The 23,381-nt window shown below is 43.1% G+C and overlaps 1 protein-coding gene across 1 annotated transcript in view; it reads right to left on the bottom strand.

Moving 5' to 3' along the window:
* The window catches only part of LOC112256155 (leucine-rich melanocyte differentiation-associated protein), a 393,246-nt gene that overhangs the window by 301,187 nt on the left and 68,678 nt on the right, over positions 1–23,381 (bottom strand). The window lies entirely within an intron of this gene.

Here is a 23,381-nt window from a genome sequence, read left to right as displayed (position 1 = left end):
AGTCACTGGCTTACTGGTGCTCTTCCATGCCTTCCCTAGGAGGGGTGCGTCACTTGAGTGGGTTGAGTCACTGACGTGATCTTCCTGTCTGGGTTGGAGCCCCCCCTTGGGCTGTGCCGTGGCGGAGATCTTTGCGGGCTATACTCGACCTTGTCTCAGGATGGTAAGTTAGCGGTTGAAGATATCCCTCTAGTGGTGTGGGGGTTGTGCTTTGGCAAAGTGGGTGGGGTTTTATCGTGCCTGTTTGGTCCTGTCCGGGGGTATCATTGGATGGGGCTACAGTGTCTCCTGACTCCTCCTGTCTCAGCCTCCAGTATTTATGCTGCAGTAGTTTATGTGTCCGGGGGCTAGGGTCAGTCTGTTATATCTGGAGTACTTATCCTGTCTTATCCGGTGTCCTGTGTGAATTTAAGTATGCTCTCTCTAATTCTCTCTCTCTCTCGGAGGACCTGAGCCCTAGGACCATGCCTCAGGACTACCTGGCATGATGACTCCTTGCTGTCCCCAGTCCACCTGGCCGTGCTGCTGCTCCAGTTTCAACTGTTCTGCCTGCGGCTATGGACCCTGACCTGTTCACCGGACCTGCTACCTGTCCCAGACCTGCTGTTTTCAACTCTCTATAGACAGCACGAGCGGTAGAGATACTCTTAATGATCGGCTATGAAAAGCCAACTGACATTTACTCCTGAGGTGCTGACTTGTTGCACCCTCGACAACTACTGTGATTAATATTATTTGACCATGCTGGTAATTTATGAACATTTGAACATCTTGGCCATGTTCTGTTATAATCTCCACCCGGCACAGCCAGAAGAGGACTGGCCACCCCTCATAGCATGGTTCCTCTCTAGGTTTCTTCCTAGGTTTTGGCCTTTCTAGGGAGTTTTTTAGGCTGGGTTTCTGTACAGCACTGAGATATCAGCTGATGTAAGAAGGGCTATATAAATACATTTCTTTTAATTTTGATGAAAGAAATAAAAGCTGAAATAAATCTCTCTACTATTATTCTGACATTTAACATTCTTAAAATAAAGTGGTGATCCTAACTGACCTAAGACAGGGAATTCTTACTAGGATTAAATGTCAGGAATTGTGAAAGACTGAGTTTACATGTATTTGACTAAGGTGTATGTAAACTTTCGACCTCAACTGTAAGAGGGGTAAACAGACCAAATTACTAGGGTGAGGCACATGTGCTACCAACATCTTACTACACAACATACACTTAGTATTACTTTCTTAGCTACAGTATACTTATCTCCCTGGAATAATACATCATTTATGAAGCAGCATACAACAGATTGTTGGACTCACGTTGTGCTCGGCTCACTTGAACAGGAAGGTGGCGGTCCTCCGAGTTAACAGTTGTTTTGAGCGTGGCACAAATCATGCTTCATTGACATGATTTGGTATTTAAATTTACATTTGGAAAAAGAGCCCCATTACCCAGATTTGGGACCACACAGCCACGGTCACCGATTCCTTTCCAGCTTGTTGTGTGATGTTTATGTTCAATGGCCGATGAGCACCAATACATTTTATCTAGAATTTATCTTCATTATTTCTCTGCATATGACAAGGATTAAAAAGGACTTGCCAGTAGAATGTCGACTTGATTCATGATGATGACTGCTAGCTAAGATTCTGAAAGTATGATGTTGATATGATCAGTTCAATCAAAGGTACTGTACATATAACGTGATTTGACTTCCTGTTATCTGTGGCCAATGACATTGAGCCTTCTTGGATTGGCACTTCTATGGCAGCATCTGAAGGGCTAGAATTCTCGATGTCTCCTCTTACACTTGGCCGTGATGTAAAGTCTCCATGAGTGACAGAACACTGAGCCAATCACGGCACAACGCTCCACCACCACAGCTTGCTCCACCACCACAGAAAGCACTGAGCTAGGCTGAAACACCTGCATTTTGGAGCTGCATTACGCAACAGTGTTTGTAGAGATGCTGACTAACAGTAGGTAAACTGTATAAGAAGAAAGAAAGTTGCACACTAAATTCGAGCAAAAGGTTAGTTTAACATACGATTTACGTCAATACTGTTAGCATGATGTTAGTTCAACACCAGAGTTTAGCTAGTAGAGGAGCTGGGTTGTGTTCACACTGAGGGCCCATAAGCCACTGACAAAAACATCCTTCCTTTAAGATTCTCTTTCTTTACTTTCTCGCTTTACTTTACTGTTCACCTCTACACCGTTAGCATGATGTTAGTTCATCAGGGAGCGATATAGAAAAAGCTTGCTGGGTTTTGTTCACACTCATGGTCCATACATCAACAGGCCACAGGCAAAGCCTTTGATCTCAGAGCCTCACTAAATCAACACCAGACAAAGTTCATCAAAAGGTCAGCCAAGTCATCTGATCGTCACATTCCAGAACCCAGAGTTTTACAACAGCCAGCCATTCATTGGGGCAGGTTCAATGTCACCCAAAGTTCAGGGATGACGACGAACAAACGGAACATACCAGGAAACACAAATAGACAGGTTCCTAAATAGGATAAATCTAGACTTGACGGGCGAAGGCAAATACAAAAGTGGTAGTTTCTTGGAAAACATGAATCCACTAGACTATAGAAAGTCCCATAAATGGACCACACGAACCGTTTCACATCACTTGTTAATTACACATTTGACTACATGAAAAACCTTAGAGCTATCAGGTAATGATAAGAAACATTATAATGAATTATGCTGGGGAGGTAAATAAATATCTCATGAATAAATTAGAATTTTATAAAATAAAGAATGCAAAAATTTGTATAATGTGTTCTACGAAAACGAGCATTTCCGAAATGGCTCCTACTTGGATAAGAAGAGGGACAGGGACAGCAGATCAAAGCCACTTGAAAAACAAATATACAGTCGGAAGTCGGAAGTTTACATACACTTAGGTTGGAATCATTACAACTCGTTTTTCAACCACAAATTTCTTGTTAACAAACTATAGTTTTGGCAAGTCGGTTAGGACATCTACTTTGTGCATGACACAAGTCATTTTTCCAACAATTGTTTACAGACAGATTATTTCACTTATAATTAACTTTATCACAATTCCAGTGGGTCAGAAGTTTCCATACACTAAGTCGACTGTGCCTTTAAACAGCTTGGAAAATTCCAGAAAATGTCATGGCTTTAGAAGCTTCTGATAAGCTAATTGACATCATTTGAGTCATTTTGAGCTGTACCCGTGGATGCATTTCAAGGCCTACCTTCAAACTCAGTGCCTCTTTGCTTGACATCATGGGAAAATCAAAAGAAATCAGCCAAGACCTCAGAAAATCCTTGGGAGCAATTTCCAAACGCCTGAAGGTACCATGTTCACCTGTACAAACAATAGTACGCAAGTATAAACACCATGGGACCACGCAGCCGTCATACCGCTCAGGAATGAACGTACTTTGGTGTGAAACGTGCAAATCAATCCCAGAACAGCAGCAAAGGACCTTGTGAAGATGTTGGCGGAAACAGGTACAAAAGTATCTATATACACACAGTAAAACGAGTCCTATCTCAACATAACCTAAAAGGCCGCTCAGCAAGGAAGAAGCCACTGCTCCAAAACCGCCATAAAAAGCCAGACTACGGTTTGCAACTGCACATGGGGACAAAGATTGTACTTTTTGGAGAAATGTCCTCTGGTCTGATGAAACAAAAATAGAACTGTTTGGCCATAATGGCCATCGTTATGTTTGGAGGAAAAAGGGGGTGGATTGCAAGCCGAAGAACACCTTCCCAACCGTGAAGCACGGGGGTGGAAGCATAATGTTGTGGGGGTGCTTTGCTGCAGGTGGGACTGGTGCACTTCACAAAATAGATGGCATCATCAGGCAGGAAAATTATGTGTATATATTGAAGCAACATATCAAGACATCAGTCAAGAATTAAAGCTTGGTCGCAAATGGGTCTTCCAAATGGACAATGACCCCAAGCATACTTCCAAAGCTGTGGCAAAACGGCTTAAGGACAAAGTCAAGGTATTGAGTGGCCATCACAAAGCCCTGACCTCAACCCTATAGAAAATTTGTGGGCAGAACTGAGAAAGCGTGTGCGAGCAAGGAGGCCTACACACCTGACTCAATTACACCAGCTCTGTCAGGAGGAATGGGCCAAAATTCACCCAACTTATTGTGGGAAGCTTGTGGAAGGCTACCCGAAATGTTTGACCCAAGTTAAACAATTTAAAGGCAATACTACCAAATAGTAATTGAGTGTATGTAAACTTCTGACACACAGTGAATGTGATGAAAGAAATAAAAGCTGAAATAAATCACTCTACTATTATTCTGACATTTCACGTTCTTAAAATAACGTGGTGATCCTAGCTGACCTAAGAGAGGGAATTTTCACTAGGATTAAATGTCATGAATTGTGAAAAACTGAGTTTAAATGTATTTGGCTAAGGTGTATGTAAACTTCCGACTTCAACTTTATGCGACATCAAACACAAACACCAAACTCCTCTCCAATTATATAATGTATACAATTACCACAGTGTGATTCTTTACAGTGACAAGGAGGTGATAGTGCAAGTACAAATCAAAAATCCAAGTTTATTAGTCGCGTACACAAATTTGCAGATGTCGTCGCAGGTGCAGTGAAATGCCTGTGTTTCTAGCTCCAACCGTGCAGTAATAACTGGTAATACAAAACAATACACACATAATCCAAAATGTAAAATGAAAGAAATTAACAAATATCGGAACAAATCCAATTAACAACCCAAATAGCACTGTAACAGTAATCCAAATGCAATCTAGAAGTATATACACCGGATGAATTTACACAAGGTATACTAGGAATTACATGTACAGTAGATATAAGAGATATATTAGAGTGAGCCATGTCAAGAATCCAGTATATAAATAAATATGCAGTGTGTATAAACAGTGTAACTAAAATACAATTTAGAGTAGTAGAATACAATATATAAACACATAGTACAAAACCCCATAGCAAAATGTATAGAATTGGAATAATATATAGTACCAGTCAAAAGTTGACACACCTACTCAATTCAAGGGTTTTTCTTTATTTTTACTATTTTCTACATTGTAGAATAATAGTGAAGAGATCGAAACTATGAAATAACACATGGAATCATGTAGTAACCAAAAATGTGTTAAACAAATCAAAATATATTTTATATTTGAGATTCTTCAAAGTAGCCACCCTTTGCCTTGATGACAGCTTTGCACACTCTTGGCATTCTCTCAACCAGCTTCACCTGAAATGTTTTTCCAATAGTCTTGAAGGAGTTCCCACATATAATGAGCACTTGTTGGCTGCTTTTCCTTCACTCTGCGGTATAACTCATCCCAAACCATCTCAGTTGGGTTGAGGTCGGGTGATTGTGGAGGCCAGGTCATCTTGTGCAGCACTCCATATGTATATATTTCTTAATACCATTCTTTTAGGTTTGTGTGTATTGTTGTGAATTGTTAGATAGTGAATTGTTAGATACTACTGCACTGGAGCTAGGAACACAAGCATTTCGCTACACCCGCAATAACATCTGCTAAATATGGGTATGTGACTAATACAATTTGATTTGACTGAGCCATGACTAGAATACAGTATAGACAAATAAAGTGGATCATACACAGATCACACCAACACTATAGCTCCTGAATATGCCCGCTTACACAGGGTCACTAAACATCATGGGGTGCCAAGGCTATCACAACACAGCTGTGTGTAGTATCCCTTTTTAGTCAAACAAACTAGCGATCCAATTAATGTTGCACTGTATATCATCAATACACTCGCTCTCTCTCATAATTACACCTCTTCATTTGACAAGCTGCATGATTGTTTTCCTAACAGTGGATGACTTCGTTAGTACTTTCCATTGCGGGTTATTTTTAAACTGTCATTCCTCCAGCCACCGACAGACTCATCCCTACGATCTGCTCTCCTCTGTTCATCATAACAATCATTAATAACTGTCAGTGGCTGCCGTCAATAGAACACACTCATTCCCTCATTACCATGTAGAAGCATTAGTTCCTGCGCGGTACCTCCACTACAGGGCCAGGCCAATTACTTTACCCAAATGGAATCGCATTAATCAAATCTTAACAAGGTGGCAAATTTAAAGATATCAGATTGCCAAAGACAGCATAACTAATATGTCACTGTCAGGGGCTAGTGTGTAGTCTAGGTATGCGGCATGCAAAGACTAAATATATCCCTTGGTAGAGAAGAGAAGGGGTCCGTATGAATTCTGACGTTTCATATGATCTGACATACAGCGTGTTATATTATCGACACCGACCAAACCAACCACATATAGAGGCCAATTTCCTGATGTAGATAATGACAATAAGTTGCATATACTAGAGAAATGTTAACTTTGAAAGTGAAGAGAAATGTGAAGTCTGTCAATATCGGCAATTGCTAACGAGACAATTGAGCTACAGCATTTAAAGTAGTAGTTAGCTTAAAGGGTAGTATAAAAAGCTACTGTGGTGCAGTAAACGTGCTGTATCATTCGATGCACCGTTATCGTAATAATTCAATCAATTTATCATCATATGGATTTTTGCCCATATCGCCCAGCTCTAATTTGACAACTATCAAAGAGAAAGAGGAGCCCGAGAGCGTCTGCTGATGATGACTTCTCTCCCTACTCTGGAAACAACCGTGGAAATAGAGAGGGACAGAGAGGGACAGAGAGGGACAGAGAGAGACAGAGAGGGACAGAGAGGGACAGAGAGGGACAGAGAGAGACAGAGAGAGAGAATTTGAGAGTGTGAGGGCAATGGGTAGTGGGAGAGATAGAGGAATGATACAAAGGAAGAGTGAGGAAGAAATGAGAAAGGGAGAGAGAAGGAAGGAAGGAGAAATAAGAAGAAACAGAGATTGAGAAGAAGAGTGGGAGGGAGAGAGTGAGGAAAAAAGAGAGAGTAAGAGGAGGAGGATGAAATGTCAAGAGAGAATGAGCGAACGTGTCTCAGGCAGCGCCAGCAGGCGGCAGTTCATCATGTGTCCCTTCACAGAGACGTTTTCTTTTACACTTTAAATGATGATACTCATCAATCAACCAGTGACAGCTGCATCAAGCCAGCTGCAAACATGCAAAGGCCAGCAGTGTGAAAGCTGCTGACACCAACGATCCTCCCGCCGCTGGGTACAGGAGGAATCAGTCAGCCAGGGTCCAGGCTACACTACACACAATCTATAAGCTCTCATACAACCGCTGGCGTTTGTTCTCCAGCTACTGTAAAATAAACACAATCCATTTTATAAAGCTACAGTATACAGTACCAGTCAAAAGTTTGGACACACCTACAATTTAAAAAAAAAAACTATTTACTGCATTGTAGAATAATAGTGAAGACATCAAAACTATGAAACAACACAGACGGAATCATGTAGTAAGAAAGTGTTAAACAAATCAAAAAAATATTTTGAATTTGAAATTCTTCAAAGTAGCCACCCTTTGCCTTGATAACATTTTGTTGCATTACAGTGCTTATTCTAAAATGGATTAAATATTTTTTGTATAAGTGTTTGCATTTACAAACTGAAATAACCATTCAGACCCTTTCCTCAGTACTTTGTTGAAGCACCTTTGGCAGTGATTACAGCCTTGAGTCTTCTTGGGTATGACACTACAAGCTACAAGCACACCTGTATTTGGGGAGTTTCGCCCATTCTTCTCTGCCGATCCTCTCAAGCTCCGTTAGGGATGGATGGGGAGCGTCGCTACACAGCTATTTTCAGGTCTCTCCAGAGATGATCGATTGGGTTCAAGTCCGGGCTCTGGCTGGGCCACTCAAGGACATTCAGAGACGTGTCCTGAAGCCACTCCTGCTATGTCTTGGCTGTGTGCTTAGGGTCATTGTCCTGGTGGAAGGTGAACCTTCGCTCCAGTCTGAGGTCCTGAGAGCTCTGGAGCAGATTTTCATCAAGGATCTCTCTGTACTTTGCTCTGTTCATCTTTCCGTCGAACCTGATTCGTCTCCCAGTCCCTGCCGCTGAAAAACATCGCAAAGGCGTGATGCTGCATCCACCATACTTGACTGTAGGGATGGTGCCTGGTTTCCTCCAGATGTGACGCTTGGCATTCAGGCCAAAAGGGGCTGTCATCAGACAAAATAATCTTGTTTCTCATGGTCTGAGAGCCTTTAGGTGCCTTTTGGCAAACTCCAAGAGGGCTGTCATGTACCTTTTATTGAGGAGTGTCTTCAGTCTGGCCCCTCTACCATAAAGGCCTAATTGGTACTGCAGAGATGGTTTGTCCTTCTGGAAAGTTCTCCCATCTCCACAGAGGAACTCTGGAGCTCTGTCAGAGTGACCATTGGGATCTTGGTCACCTCCCTTCCCAAGGCCCTTCTCCCCCAATTGCTAAGTTTGGCAGGGCGGACAGCTCTAGGAAGAGTCTTGGTGGTTCCAAACATCGTCCATTTAAGAATGATGGAGACCACTGTGTTCTTGGGGACCTTAAATGCTGCAGAAATGATTTGGTACCCTTCCCCAGATCTGTGCCTCGAAACAATCCTGTCTCGGAGCTCTACAGACAATTCCTTCGACCTCATGGATTGGTTTTTGCCCTGACATGCACTGTCAACTGTGGGATATCATATAGACATGTGTGTGCCTTTCCAAATCATGTCCAATCAATTGAATTTACCACAGATGGACTCCAATCAAGTTGTATAAATATCTCAAGGATGATCAATGGAAACAGGATGCACCTGATCTCAATTTCGAGTCTCACAGCAAAGTGAGTCTGAATACTTATGTAAATATGGTAAATAAAAATAAACTGTTTTTGCTTTGTCATTATGTGATAATGTGTACAAATTGATGAGAAAAAAAATGTATTTTATCAATTTTAGAATAAAGCTGTAACGTAACAAAATGTAGAAATAGGAAAGGGATATACATATATATATACATACATATATATATATACATACACACACACATATATATATATACATACACACACACATATATATATACATACACACACACACACACACACATATATATATACATACACACACACATATATATACATACATACATACATAGTATATACAAAAAAGTATGTAGTCAGCCACCAATTGTGCAAGTTCTCCCACTTAAAAAGATGAGAGAGGCCGGTAATTTTCATCATAGGTACAGTTCAACTATGACAAAATGAGGGGGAAAAATCCAGAAAATCACATTGTAGGATTTTTAATTGAATTTATTTGCAAATTATGGTGGAAAATAAGTATTTGGTCACCTACAAACAAGCAAGATTTCTGGCTCTCACAGACCTGTAACCTCTTCTTTAAGAGGCTCCTCTGTCCTCCACTCATTACCTGTATTAATGGCACCTGTTTGAACTTGTTATCAGTATAAAAGACACACACACACACACACACACACATACATACATACATACAGTGGGGCAAAAAAGTATTTAGTCAGCCACCAATTGTATATATATATATATCTATATACACACACACTTTTTTAAAACTGTTTGGACAATTCTTTTGTACGCAGAAAAAGAACATTCAAGATTATAAAATTAATAGTTTGCCAGAGCTAAAAACAGAAGAATTTCTCTGTTTCGCACAGTCATCACTCAGACACAAAAACCAATGGTAGGTGCCAAAGGTTATCAACACACTGCAGACACTACTGTTCTAGTGTAATCCTTCCGTCCATCCCTCTCTCTTGGTCTCATCCCTCCTCCCCCCTTTAATGTGTGTTCTTAGTGAATGCTCATTTCTAACAGAAAGCAGAGGTTGAACTGCACCGAGCAGATGGATGTGAATTCAAAGTTTCCTGATCTTTAACAGAAGTTATTGCAGGTTATCTTTGGCTGTATATCTGGGCCTTGCTCTGCTCTACACTGGGCTGGGCCCTGCTATAGCTGGCAGCTCTCCCCTGGTGCTGAAGGAATAAGCAGCACAGCTGTCTCTTCCCCAGGATGATGCAGTGCACTGCTCCCAGACACGACAGCATCACTTAATCTTAATGTCCGCTCCTCCAGCGCAGACACACAGGACAAAGCCAATCTGGATCACATGCCACAGGGATGGACCCCGCTGCCTGGCCCGGGAGTCTCTCACCCTCACAGGACCATTAATCAAGCACAGACAGCCCAGGCCAATCCTACCCCATCGTTGCTACAGAGCTGCTCTGCTCTGTATTACTCTATGTTCTTTCTCTCTCTCTCTCATTCCCTCCCTTTGTCTGTCTGTCTATTCTCTCCCTCACACTTACTCGCTATTTGCTTCTCTCACACACACACACACACACACACACACACACACACACACACACACACACACACACACACACACACACACACACACACACACACACACACACACACACACACACACACACACACACACACACACACACACACACACAGGTCTGAGATTAGGGTAGTGATGTATAGGACAGGGGAGGGTCGCCCAGTGAGCAGGAGATCACTTATCAGATTGCAGAGCAGCACATTATGCATGGCTCTGCAGAGAAGGAAGGAGAGAGAAAAAAATAAGTATTGACTTCTTACACTTTATTTCTATCACAGGCCACCTATTTGTTGTGGGATCGGTGGTCCAATAAGCCTTGAGTAGAGCAGTGAGAGCTGTGTGTGTGTGTGTGTGTGTGTGTGTGTGTGTGTGTTAGAATAATGAATAATGTTCATTTAGACAAATCTACAGCACCCGGTGTCACAGGAAGACCAAGAAGATAATCAAGCCATAGCCTGTTCACCCCGCTGCCATCCTGAAAGCGAAGACAGTACAGGTGCATCAAAGCTGGGACCGAGAGACTGAAAAACTGCTATCTCCAGGCCATCAGACTGTTAAATAGTCACCACCGCCTAGTACCCTGCCCTGAACTTAATCACTGTTACTAGCCGGGTACCACCCGGTACTCTACCCTGCACCTTAGAGACTGCTGCCCAATGTACATAGTCATTGAACACATACTGTTTTACCCACTTCATATGTATATACTGTATTCTTGTCAAGACTCATCCTATATAACTACTGCTTTACACACCTTTCCTATTAATATACTGTCCATACACACACACACACACACACACACACACACACACACTACCGTTCAAAAGTTTGGGTCACTTAGAAATGTCCTTGTTTTTGAAAGAAGAGCTAATTTTTAGTGCATTAAAATAACATCAAATTGATCAGAAATACAGTGTAGACATTGTTAATGTTGTAAATTACTATTGTAGCTGGAAACTGCTGATGTTTTATGGAATATCTACATAGGCATACAGAGGCCCGTTATCAGCAACCATCACTCCTGTGTTCCAATGGCATGTTGTGTTAGCTAATCCAAGTTTATCATTTTAAAAGGCTAATTGACCATTAGAAAACCCTTTTGCAATTATGTTAGCACAACTGAAAACTGTTGTTCTGATTAAAGAAGCAATAAAACTAGCCTTCCTTAGACTAGTTGATTATCTGGAGCATCAGCATTTGTGGGTTCGATTACAGGTTCAAAATGGCCAGAAACAAAAAAAACATCAGTCTATTCTTGTTCTGAGAAATGAAGGCTATTCCATGCGAGAAATTGGTAAGAAACTGAAAATCTCATACAACACTGTACTACTCCCTCACTCCCTTGTGCTTGATTTAGCTTTCATGGCATGGGGGCTGAATTATGCACAGTTATACCATCTGACGGAAAACAAAATACTATTTTGTCCCTGGTCTGCAAAAACATTTTTTTTTATTAAAATGGCTCAACACATGAAATACACATAAAATGTGTACAACCTCATTTACCCCACTATGACAAGGAATGGAAATAACATGCATGTATTAGCTACATCATAGTAAGATGATGTTATCTTACCCCTGTGTGTGCTTACCCGGTCATAGTGAGAGCAGGGGAGGTACACACTGAGTGAGAGTGGGATGTACACACAGCGGCGGTGTGCACACACGCTATATATAAATATTAGTTCCATAAATTTACCTCAATAGCAGCCAGCCCTACTACACATGGGTATTCCCCCATTTCATAAAATCATAAAAAAAGAGTGTTTGGCTCAAACACAGTGGCGGGGTATGCAACATTACCATGTGTAAGACTCTCTAGTGTCCTATACAAAAGGACTGTGTGATTTAGTGAAACCAATTGAAAGCAATAAGCATGGAGCATGCAGAACGCACAAATGTACAGTGCCGTTACTGTGCCCTTGAACGAACTGTAAAACAACCTAATGTTATTCTTTATCTATAATGGCTGCAGCTTCAATGCAGGGATATGAGTGTTTCGATGTATTTTCATGAAGTACAGCAGTATTCAATATATAGTAGTACATATTTCCTTTACTCAATTATTTAGTAAGGGTATAACTCCTATCATAATGTCATTAGGTATTTAAGCTATATTAGTTACACAACAAGCGATACTTCCACCATAACTAGAGTGGTATTGCATGTCTTTTGTGTGACATGTATTCAACTCTATTCTTCTGAAACAGACACTAAGGTCCGATGGTGGCGTAATAGCTATTCGTCATATAAGACATGTATTACATAACTACTACTATTATAAAACTACTTTCAATTGGAAAAATGCATACGCAGCCATAATCCTGATCAACTGCAGTACATGGGTTTTATTTCAATATCTGTCCTATTCCATCCATTCACAATCCCGCGTCATAATCTAATCAAATTCTCTAGGATATACGATATGCACTGAGCACCAGTGGTCATTTACACATAGTTAAGTTGTTTCTGCCGGGTAATAACAGTTGGCAACAATACAATCTACAGCTGGGGGCCTTGGAATGAGGTCTGGTGTGTGTGTGTGTGTGTGTGATTCTTGCATTGTTAAATCTCTAGTTCTCCAGGAACTTTGGTCGCAGAGAAGCAGACCTCTGGTACCTCAGCCTGATGAGTGATCACATTCAGAAGGCTTTCCATCTTAACAAGCCTCCTTCACTCCCACTTCGCAGGCCGTTACTCTGGAGTAGACAAAAACAATAACACGACTTGGGAAAATACAGCTCGACTATGGGAGACTCCGTTGTCAGGCGTGTCGACAGGCCAATTTTCTGTACAGTATTACATTTTTCTGAATATGGAGACTTATTTAGGGGGTTGAGAATGAGGGTGGATATGGTAACGTGACTGAGGATGTGACGGTGGTGCGTTCTGGTGTGTTCTGTCACTGGGGCCTAATGATGCTGAGGAAGAAAGGGCCTAGAAAACACACACACACACACACACACACACACACACACACACACACACACACACTCTGAGCCGAGAAGAGAAGGATGCTGCCAACATAACGCTGTCCCAGTCCCACCGTGGAGGAACATGGACACGTATAAAATAGCAACACAATTCGGGCAATTAACACACACACTCACACACACCACAGGACCTCACTCAATTTGTTATTCATGACACACACTCATACATAGAGACCCTGCATCGTCGTCCCCTGTCCCCCAGCATCACACAGTGACTATTCCTCATCTCTGCTTCCAGTTGGCTCTGTCCTATAGTGTCAGACGACAGAGGCCAAAGCCCAGAGCCATCTGTGGTGGTAACTGCACAGTGAAATATGCTCTGTTTCAGGTCCAGTTCTTAGTCAAGTCCATATCATAAAAGGATCAACATAATTGGCAATTACCATGAGATAATTTGGCAGTAAAATAGAGGTAGGGCCTAGAGGACAGAGACAGAGGAGAGGGACACTAAGTCGATGCAGCTGGCGGTGTCGGGCCATACAAATAAAAATGATGTTTTATTGTCACATACTGTACACCAGATTCACTGTACACCAGTGAAATGTGTTGTTTTACAGGGTCAGACATAGTAGTACAGCTCCCCCGGAGCAAATTAGTGTTAAGTGCCTTGGTCAAGGGCATAGAATACCTTGTTGGCTCTGGTATTCGAACCAGAAACCTTTCAGTTACTGGCCCAACGTTCTAACCGCTATGCAAAACACACACATATAGGCATGCACATACGTACACACTACTGTGTGGGTGGCAGGTAGTCTAGTGGTTAGAGTGTTAGGCCATTAACCAGAAGGTTGCTGAATCAAATCCGAGCTGACAAGGTAAAAATCTGCCGTTCTGCCCCTGAGCAAGGCACTGTTTCCTGAGCGCCGTGGATGTCGATTAAGGCAGCCCCCTGCACCTACTCTGAATCAGAGGGGTTGGTTTAAATGCGGAAGACACATTTCAGTTGAACTGGGCATACGTGGGACCTACATTAACATAAAAGGGTCTGGTGGTTCTACATACATATAGTATCTGCGCTCCAGAGGTAACCTTGATCCAGTGCTCTACTAAGGCCAGAGATCCTAATAGACTATTTGAGGCTAAACATATGGGCCATGTTCAGTACAGCTCCAGATAGATCATGATTTTACAGAATGGACACTCTTCTCTGTTGATTGGAGTACATATAGCATAACTGTTCTACCTACAAAATGTCTAGTCATATCACAAGAGAAGGCTGTACTGTAAACACTGTCTTCTAATGACATGATTATGGACCAAAGGAACCACTACCTCTACTACAATAGTGTTTTTCTACACACACACAGGAAAACTACTAACACAGACATCATCTCCCATCCCCGGCTTGTAATAAAGGCCTGTCACATCCATAACGTTATTAATTAACAGTTCTCCGAGGTGAAATTCAATCAATCGCCGCCCTCTGATAGCGTTCTAACAGGTTATGCAAATCACAAGCAGAGGAGCCCGCTACAGTCGTATCACTGTAGCTAACATGCATGTGATCTGAGCTGCCCGTCACTCATTAACACTCATTATGGTGGCATTAGAGCCTTCAGAAAGGAGAGGTGGGGAAGAGGAGAGAGAGAGAGAGAGAGAGAGAGAGAGAGAGAGAGAGAGAGAGAGGTCTTAATGCACGTTTAATTAGAACGAGATATATGGCTGTAGGACCAGAGAGGGTTACAGGCAGGGTGACAGGCCCTGCCATGACTCACCTGCATGGGGAATGGAGAGGTATGACAGTTATGCTAAGAGACAATGAGATCATGGCAGGAGCCCTGGATTAATGGGAGGAGAGGCTATTACATGTCCAGTGGAACATTGTGTAAAAGTAATGTGTTATAAAGTAGACAGAATGACACACTGAAAGTGTTGTACAGGTATAGGATTAAAATGGGTTTTGTATAATACCCACGGCACCATTAGATACCCATGGCACCATTAGAGATGATTTGATATGAGTCCCCCTCTAAATGTTCAAATACCTGGAAAGGTGATGTAGACTAGCGTGAAGTGAGCTGTTAGAGGTTTGAGAATGTATTTCATGACCCCACCCAAAAAAGTTTTTTTGATCATTTAGTCAGTTCTAAAGAGGAAAAAGACAATTCCATATTCTTTATTGTGGGTCAAAATTCTTTATTGTGGGTCATTTCATCATGGCACTTCACTAGAACAAAGGCTCATCTTTAACAGTAGATCCCCCACATACAGTCATACATCATAGTAAATGTGTCTCTCACATGAACACCCAGTGTGTGTGTGCTCACGCTTAATGACCCCCAAATCTCTCCCAGAGACCCCATGCATTTTTCATGTGGCCGTGAAAGTGCTGTTAGTGACATCGCTAACGGCTAAAGGCATCCCACGCTAATTGACCAGGGCCCTTAATGCGAGAGAGAAACAGGAGGAAGAGGCAAGCGATGCCACAAAACTGTCACCTCAGCCTTTTCTTCCTTAATGCAGCCATAAATCCAACCACCACTACCACCATCGCCGTCCCCATCGCCACCATCAGACATTTCCATTACACTCATATCAGTTTTACTGGAATGACTTACATCTGCATGATTCAGTAATAGTCACTCTCCATAAAGATGTTGTTGCAATTTGGAGGGGAGGGGGAAATTATAGTACCGATCAATTCCCCCGCTCCCAAGGGGAACAACTAGGGAGTTGGGAATGGGATATCGGAAAATTTAGAAAACCGGGGAGGCCCTGGCTGATAGATTGTAGTGGTTATCTAGTAACAGAGACAAACAGCTTAATCCGGGATAAATCGTTTGGCGCTGGGAGAGATGGTTTCATACAGAAGATGTAAATTGTGTTGTCAGAACCAGTTATCTACCAGGTGTGGGAGCTTCAGAGGAGCCACTTAGTGGGAGAAGAGAGACACACGGTTATCTTTACCATTCAAACCCTGGGGGAGGAGTAGAGAGCAGCTAGGCGTCTCTGCTCCACTCCGAGTGTGTCCCAAGTGGCACCCTATTCCATTCATAGTGCATTACTTTTGACCCGGGCCCATAGGGTTCTGGTCAATAGTAACAGACCATATGGGGAAAAGGGTGCTATTTGGAACCAATCCTGTCCAAAAAGGACCAAACACACTCTAACCAGCACGAACACTCCAATAAATAAACCTGGTGAATAAAGGTGTTTGGGATTTAGCAGAGATGACAACTACATGACACAAATTGTGCATAGGCTGTTGTAGTGCAGGTATGCATCATCTCTCCTCCATAGGCTGTTGTAGTGCAGGTATGCATCATCTCTCCTCCATAGGCTGTTGTAGTGCAGGTATGCATCATCTCTCCTCCATAGGCTGTTGTAGTGCAGGTATGTATCATCTCACCTCCATAGGCTGTTGTATTGCAGGTATGTATCATCTCACCTCCATAGGCTGTTGTAGTGCAGGTATGTATCATCTCTCCTCCATAGGCTGTTGTATTACAGGTATGTATCATCTCACCTCCATAGGCTGTTGTAGTGCAGGTATGCATCATCTCACCTCCATAGGCTGTTGTAGTGCAGGTATGTATCATCTCTCCTCCCAGGCTGTTGTAGTGCAGGTATGTATCATCTCACCTCCATAGGCTGTTGTGTGCAGGTATGTATCATCTCACCTCCATAGGCTGTTGTATTGCATGTATGTATCATCTCACCTCCATAGGCTGTTGTAGTGCAGGTATGTATCATCTCAACTCCATAGGCTGTTGTAGTGCAGGTATGCATCATCTCACCTCCATAGGCTGTTGTAGTGCAGGTATGCATCATCTCTCCTCCATAGGCTGTTGTACTGCAGGTAAGCATCATCTCACCTCCATAGGCTGTTGTACTGCAGGTATGCATCATCTCACCTCCATAGGCTGTTGTATTGCAGGTATGCATCATCTCACCTCCATAGGCTGTTGTATTGCAGGTATGCATCAACTCACCTCCATAGGCTGTTTTACTGCAGGTATGCATCATCTCATCTCCATAGGCTGTTGTACTGCAGGTATGCATCATCTCTCCTCCATAGGCTGTTGTATTGCAGGTATGCCTCATCTCACCTCCATAGGCTGTTGTATTGCAGGTATGTATCATCTCACCTCCATAGGCTGTTGTAGTGCAGGTATGCATCATCTCACCTCCATAGGCTGTTGTAGTGCAGGTATGCCTCATCTCACCTCCATACCTGCAGTACAAGGCCTATGTATCATCTCACCTCCATAGGCTGTTGTGTTGCAGGTATGTATCATCTCAACTTCATAGGCTGTTGTACTGCAGGTATGCATCATCTCACCTCCATAGGCTGTTGTAGTGTAGGTATGTATCATCTCACCTCCATAGGCTGTTGTAGTGCAGGTATGTATCATCTCACCTCCATAGGCTGTTGTAGTGCAGGTATGTATCATCTCACCTCCATAGGCTGTTGTAGTGCAGGTATGTATCATCTCACCTCCATAGGCTGTTGTAGTGCAGGTATGCATCATCTCTCCTCCATAGGCTGTTGTAGTGCAGGTATGCATCATCTCTCCTCCATAGGCTGTTGCAGTGCAGGTATGCATCATCTCTCCTCCATAGGCTGTTGTAGTGCAGGTATGCATCATCTCTCCTCCATAGGCTGTTGTATTGCATGTATGCATCATCTCTCCTCCATAGGCTGTTGTAGTGCAGGTATGCATCATCTCTCCTCCATAGGCTGTTGTAGTGCAGGTATGCATCATCTCTCCTCCATAGGCTGTTGTACTGCAGGTAAGCATCATCTCACCTCCATAGGCTGTTGTATTGCAGGTATGCATCATCTCACCTCCATAGGCTGTTGTATTGCAGGTATGCATCAACTCACCTCCATAGGCTGTTGTACTGCAGGTATGCCTCATCTCACCTCCATAGGCTGTTGTATTGCAGGTATGCCTCATCTCACCTCCATAGGCTGTTGTATTACAGGTATGCCTCATCTCACCTCCATAGGCTGTTGTATTGCAGGTATGCCTCATCTCACCTCCATAGGCTGTTGTATTGCAGGTATGCCTCATCTCACCTCCATACCTGCAGTACAACAGCCTATGTATCATCTCACCTCCATAGGCTGTTGTGTTGCAGGTATGCCTCATCTCACCTCCATACCTGCAGTACAACAGCCTATGTATCATCTCACCTCCATAGGCTGTTGTATTGCAGGTATGTATCATCTCAACTCCATAGGCTGTTGTACTGCAGGTATGCATCATCTCACCTCCATAGGCTGTTGTACTGCAGGTATGCATCATCTCACCTCCATAGGCTGTTGTACTGCAGGTATGTATCATCTCACCTCCATAGGCTGTTGTATTGCAGGTATGCATCATCTCACCTCCATAGGCTGTTGTACTGCAGGTATGCATCATCTCACCTCCATAGGCTGTTGTACTGCAGGTATGTATCATCTCTCCACCATAGGCTGTTGTACTGCAGGTATGCATCATCTCTCCTCCATAGGCTGTTGTATTGCAGGTATGTATCATCTCACCTCCATAGGCTGTTGTGTTGCAGGTATGCATCATCTCACCTCCATAGGCTGTTGTACTGTAGGTATGTATCATCTCACCTCCATAGGCTGTCGGTGAAGTGTAAAATAAATATAATACACTGGAATTTGAAACATGATACACAAGGTGTAAAAAAAGGAGGAAAAAAGGCAATTATTCGTACTACAAATTAAGAGAATTTGATACACAGGATGAAGAAAAGATCACGTCTTCAATTATTGGTTGAAATGAAGCATATGCACACAGTGCACACTTGGATCTATCCATTATAACAGAGGAGTAATAAACCCGAGGAGTCAATGAAATATCCCTGGTGTTCCCTACCAGCAGCAGTCCACTAAATCAATACAGTTCAGTACGGGTTTGAAAAGGTTCTGTCTTCATAAGTCTGCAATAATAGCTCACTATAATTGAATTGAGTAGGCATGATGCATCTATGTGTTTATAGTTAGCCATATGTGTGTATTTGTGTGTCTGCTTGCGTACGTGTGTGCGTGCGAGGTGAGTGGGACTAGAGACTGATGGGGCTTTAGTACAAGTGTCAGGCGTAGTTTGGGGCCAGCAGCACAGGACAGGAGCGGGGACAGGAGCGGGGACAGGAGCGGGAGTCAGGGACCCACTGGCCATATATCTCTATTACTACAGGAGGCTCAGCAGCACTGGCCAGCTGTTCATTCTCATTAACTCACAACGGAGACACTCCAGCCCAGTCTTACCCGCTCCAGTCTGGTGCAGGGTACTCCACTATGCTACACTCCAATCTACTGCAGTATAATATGTGGGCTCCCGAGTGGAGTGCAGCGGTCTAAGGCACTGCATTTCAGTGCTAGAGGCGTCACTACAGACTCTGGTTTGATGCCAGGCTGTATCACAACCGGCCGTGATTAGGAGTCCCATAGGGCGGCGCACAATTTGCCCAGCGTCGTCTGTGTTAGGGTTTGGCCGGTGTAGGCCGTCATTGTAGATAAGAATTTGTTTCTTAACTGACTTGCCTAGTTAAATAAAAGGGTCAATAAAAAATTAAATACAAAATATGGAATATTATTCCAATACCGCCCAGTTCATACTATTCCATTCCAGTCTAACTGAGTCCAGTCCATGCATAGGATCCAGTCACATTGGGTTCATTAGCCGTTTTATCTTGACAAGAAAAGTTTATTTGACCTTCCACTATTTGTTTTTATATATAAACAAATTAGGACAGACATGTGTCTCTAACAAGACTAGCCACACTGTATTCTAACACACACACACACACACACAGCTATTCAATGCTATAGCTGGTGAAACATACCCACCAAGGCACGGGGGGAAAGTATCAGTAAAAATCAATATCAACGATCAATTGCACCTTAAAACCACTCAATAACCCCCCACCACAACCTATAAGTCCCTCTCTTTAGCAGCTAATGACGAATCACCTGTTTCATCAGCTAATATCCATTTTCCACATTACAATACCTGTCTCTCCTCCAGAGAAAAGGAAAACCAGCCTTCCTGGTGACAGTGAGGCAGAGGTATTAGGGCCTCTGCGTGTGTGGGGGATATGGTAGACAATAGAAGAGGCTGCCTTGTGATGGGCCAGGGTAGAGCAGTGTGTGTGTGTGTGTGTGTGTGTGTGTGTGTGTGTGTACACACGGTAGAGGCAGGCAGACAGGACAGGGCTGCAGTGAGAAAAGCTAATGGCTATGATTAATGACTGAGGACCAGAGGAGAGCCAGGACAGACACTACATACATCATCAGGACGGGCACCTCCCAGGACCCCTCTCTCTCTCTGCTGGGGTGGAGGGGTGGAGAGAGAGAGAGAGAGAGAGAGAGAGAGAGAGAGAGAGAGAGAGAGAGAGAGAGAGAGAGAGAGAGAGAGAGAGAGAGAGAGAGAGAGTGAGAGAAGAGAGAGCACGCGAGAAAGAGAGAGCACGCACGAGAGATAGAGAGATGAGGGTGTGAGAAAGAGAGCACGAGAGAGAGAGAGCGAGAGAGAGGGTGATTAGAGAGAGGGATGGTGCGAGGGAGAGTGAGAAGCCTTATCTACTCCCCAGTCCTTTACACACAGGAATTGCTTCTCTTTCTTGAAAAAAAAGTGACAAAGAGGTGATAAGATGAACAAGAAAATGGTGTGTAAAATAACTAGGATATATTCTGAGAGAGAAGAGAGGAAGGAGAGAGGGAGTAGAGAGAGCAGTCTGTGATGGTCCCTGATTCCAGGCAACTTGACTCACTGTTTGCATGCTGAAGCCACATTTCCAAGGTCTTATCAGCCATATGTTTCCCCCTGTTCAGATGATTTATTAGGTGAGGAAAAGCACACTGATACATTTTAACAGCGTTTTCCTGCGTAGGCAACCCGCTGTGTCAGTAACGAAAACTCAGACCCTTTTTAATGAAAACTTTTAGTACCGAAGGGGTAACCATTTATTTATGAGTCACTACAATATTACACTGGGCCAAAAATATCTCTCCTTCTCACGCACCGGGCGGACAAAAAAAAGGCCAGAATCGGAACAGAGGTGGAAGGGAGCACAAGATCATATCCATATGTCAGCGGCTCTACCCAGCACCCTTCCACACACACACACACACACACACACACACACACACACACACACACACACCTTTAACACGACGCTGGTGTATTTGTGCTTAATTGAAGCATTCAGCTGTTTACAACTTACACAAAACCAGCATGGGGTTTAATTATGACCAATTACAGCCAGCATTGTTAGGGAGTGAAGGAGGCCCATTACCTCTCCCAGCCTTCATTGATTCTAATTAGTTGGTGTGTTCATGTTTTGGGTTTCCATGCCTGATTTAACAGGAGGGGGCCTGCTAATTAATTCACTATTAAACTGCAGATGCTAGTTACCCAGAAACAGAACAGACAAAACCTTGAGAAGAAACAGGGAGGAAAATGTGACTATTGGAACACTAGAACATGTTGCTGCCATTTTGTATTGTTCTCTGCCGTCGGCTCTCGATGGTTTTATCAGTAAAACACATCCATAAAGTGCAAAGTCAGCATTTACATTTATTCACCATATTGAACTCATTAAAATGCTTGTCTATCAGCACAGTGTGTTTTTAAGCCATTAAAATGGCTTAATTTAAAGCCTTTAATTTAATAGGACTGTTTTCAAACCGCCATCTTGGTGTGTAGTTGCGTAATATCGACAGGGAACATGCACCAGTTCCCTAAAAGGAGATGTTTTTTTGTTTTGTCCTGGTATAAGTGGAACAATAGGACACACATGAAAATAGACAATCTCATTCAATATGTAACGTTAAAAAACATTTAAGAGCTTATAGCAAGTGTTATGACGCCTTTTAAGTGGAACAGAAAACTAAAATAACGTGCCCAAAAAAAAAACATCATAAATGTTATGTCTTCCAAAAGCTTTAAGTCATCGTTCATATGCAAACCGTTTGCATAACGAATGCAAATAAGATCCCAAGCAATTAACAATCATTTGCAAGTAAATGGCATCTGAGGACAACAGTAGAATAGGGTGTATTTGCAAACCAAAGCTGGCTCTTTGAAGCCTTAACGTCATGTTTAACAAGGAAAAGCCACGTTGAGGTCAAAGGAGACAACAGGCTTGGCTCACACAAACCATGTTAATGAGTAGCAGGATTCATAGAGGTCACCAAGCTAACACTGCTTTGTTAGAAGAACAATATATTGTAAGCACACACACACACACACCTGTATTTGAAACTTGATTTGGAACATTCCATCAACGCTGGAAGGGAAAACAATGTTACTTTGGTCCTAGAGCCACCTTTATTTAACTGATTTGCTGTGATTGTGTGTTCCAATTAATATTTGTACAGGAGCCAGCATCGTTGCCATTTTCCAACCCATTTCCCTGGATGTGTTCTACGGGCCTTAATGGACTGTAGCTGTCATGTTCTGGACAGCTGAGCTTTTACAAGACAAACTCGGCCCAGCAGGCTAGCTCACACTTCTCTCTCTCTCTGGACCGGGGGATAATCAGACACACACACGCGCGTGCACGCACGCACAATTGTATACGCGCAGAGTCGTAAAAACACACACACACAGTACACGTACATGGGCATGCACACACACACACACAAAGACACACACAAATACATACACAGAGATGCCACAGTTGCCAGCTGCTAATGGACATAGGGACATCTTTGATTAATATTTCACCTCCTGGTTCTGGCTGTTGCTCAAGTGTCACTCCGTCCCCTGAAACCTCAGTCTCTACCAGGGGTCCCTCTGTCAGGTGGAGGTGACAGATCTGTTAGTCACACACACTCACACACCTCCTTAAAAACACACACTAATTACAGTGCAGCCAGGCAGTGTGTGTGTGTGTGTGTGGACAGCAGGGAGATTTGGAAAGTGGCCAGGGTGGAGGTATTTGAGCGTATGGAGCTATGTAAAGAAATAGAGGCCTCATCCTTCAAATTAGTGAGTTCTCAAACAGAATTCACATCACACAACCCTCGTGCTCATACTCAGCCTCTCCGCTTGGCAACCCAGGCTCACACACACACACACACACACCCTGGCTGTGACCCCACACCCCGAGGGTGTCTCAGGGAGAATTGGGATATGC

Source organism: Oncorhynchus tshawytscha, linkage group LG01 (assembly GCF_018296145.1).
Source record: "Oncorhynchus tshawytscha isolate Ot180627B linkage group LG01, Otsh_v2.0, whole genome shotgun sequence".
Taxonomy (NCBI): Eukaryota; Metazoa; Chordata; class Actinopteri; order Salmoniformes; family Salmonidae; genus Oncorhynchus; species Oncorhynchus tshawytscha.
The sequence above is the reverse complement of the archived record's forward strand: the minus strand, read 5'-3'. Positions and strand labels throughout refer to the sequence as shown.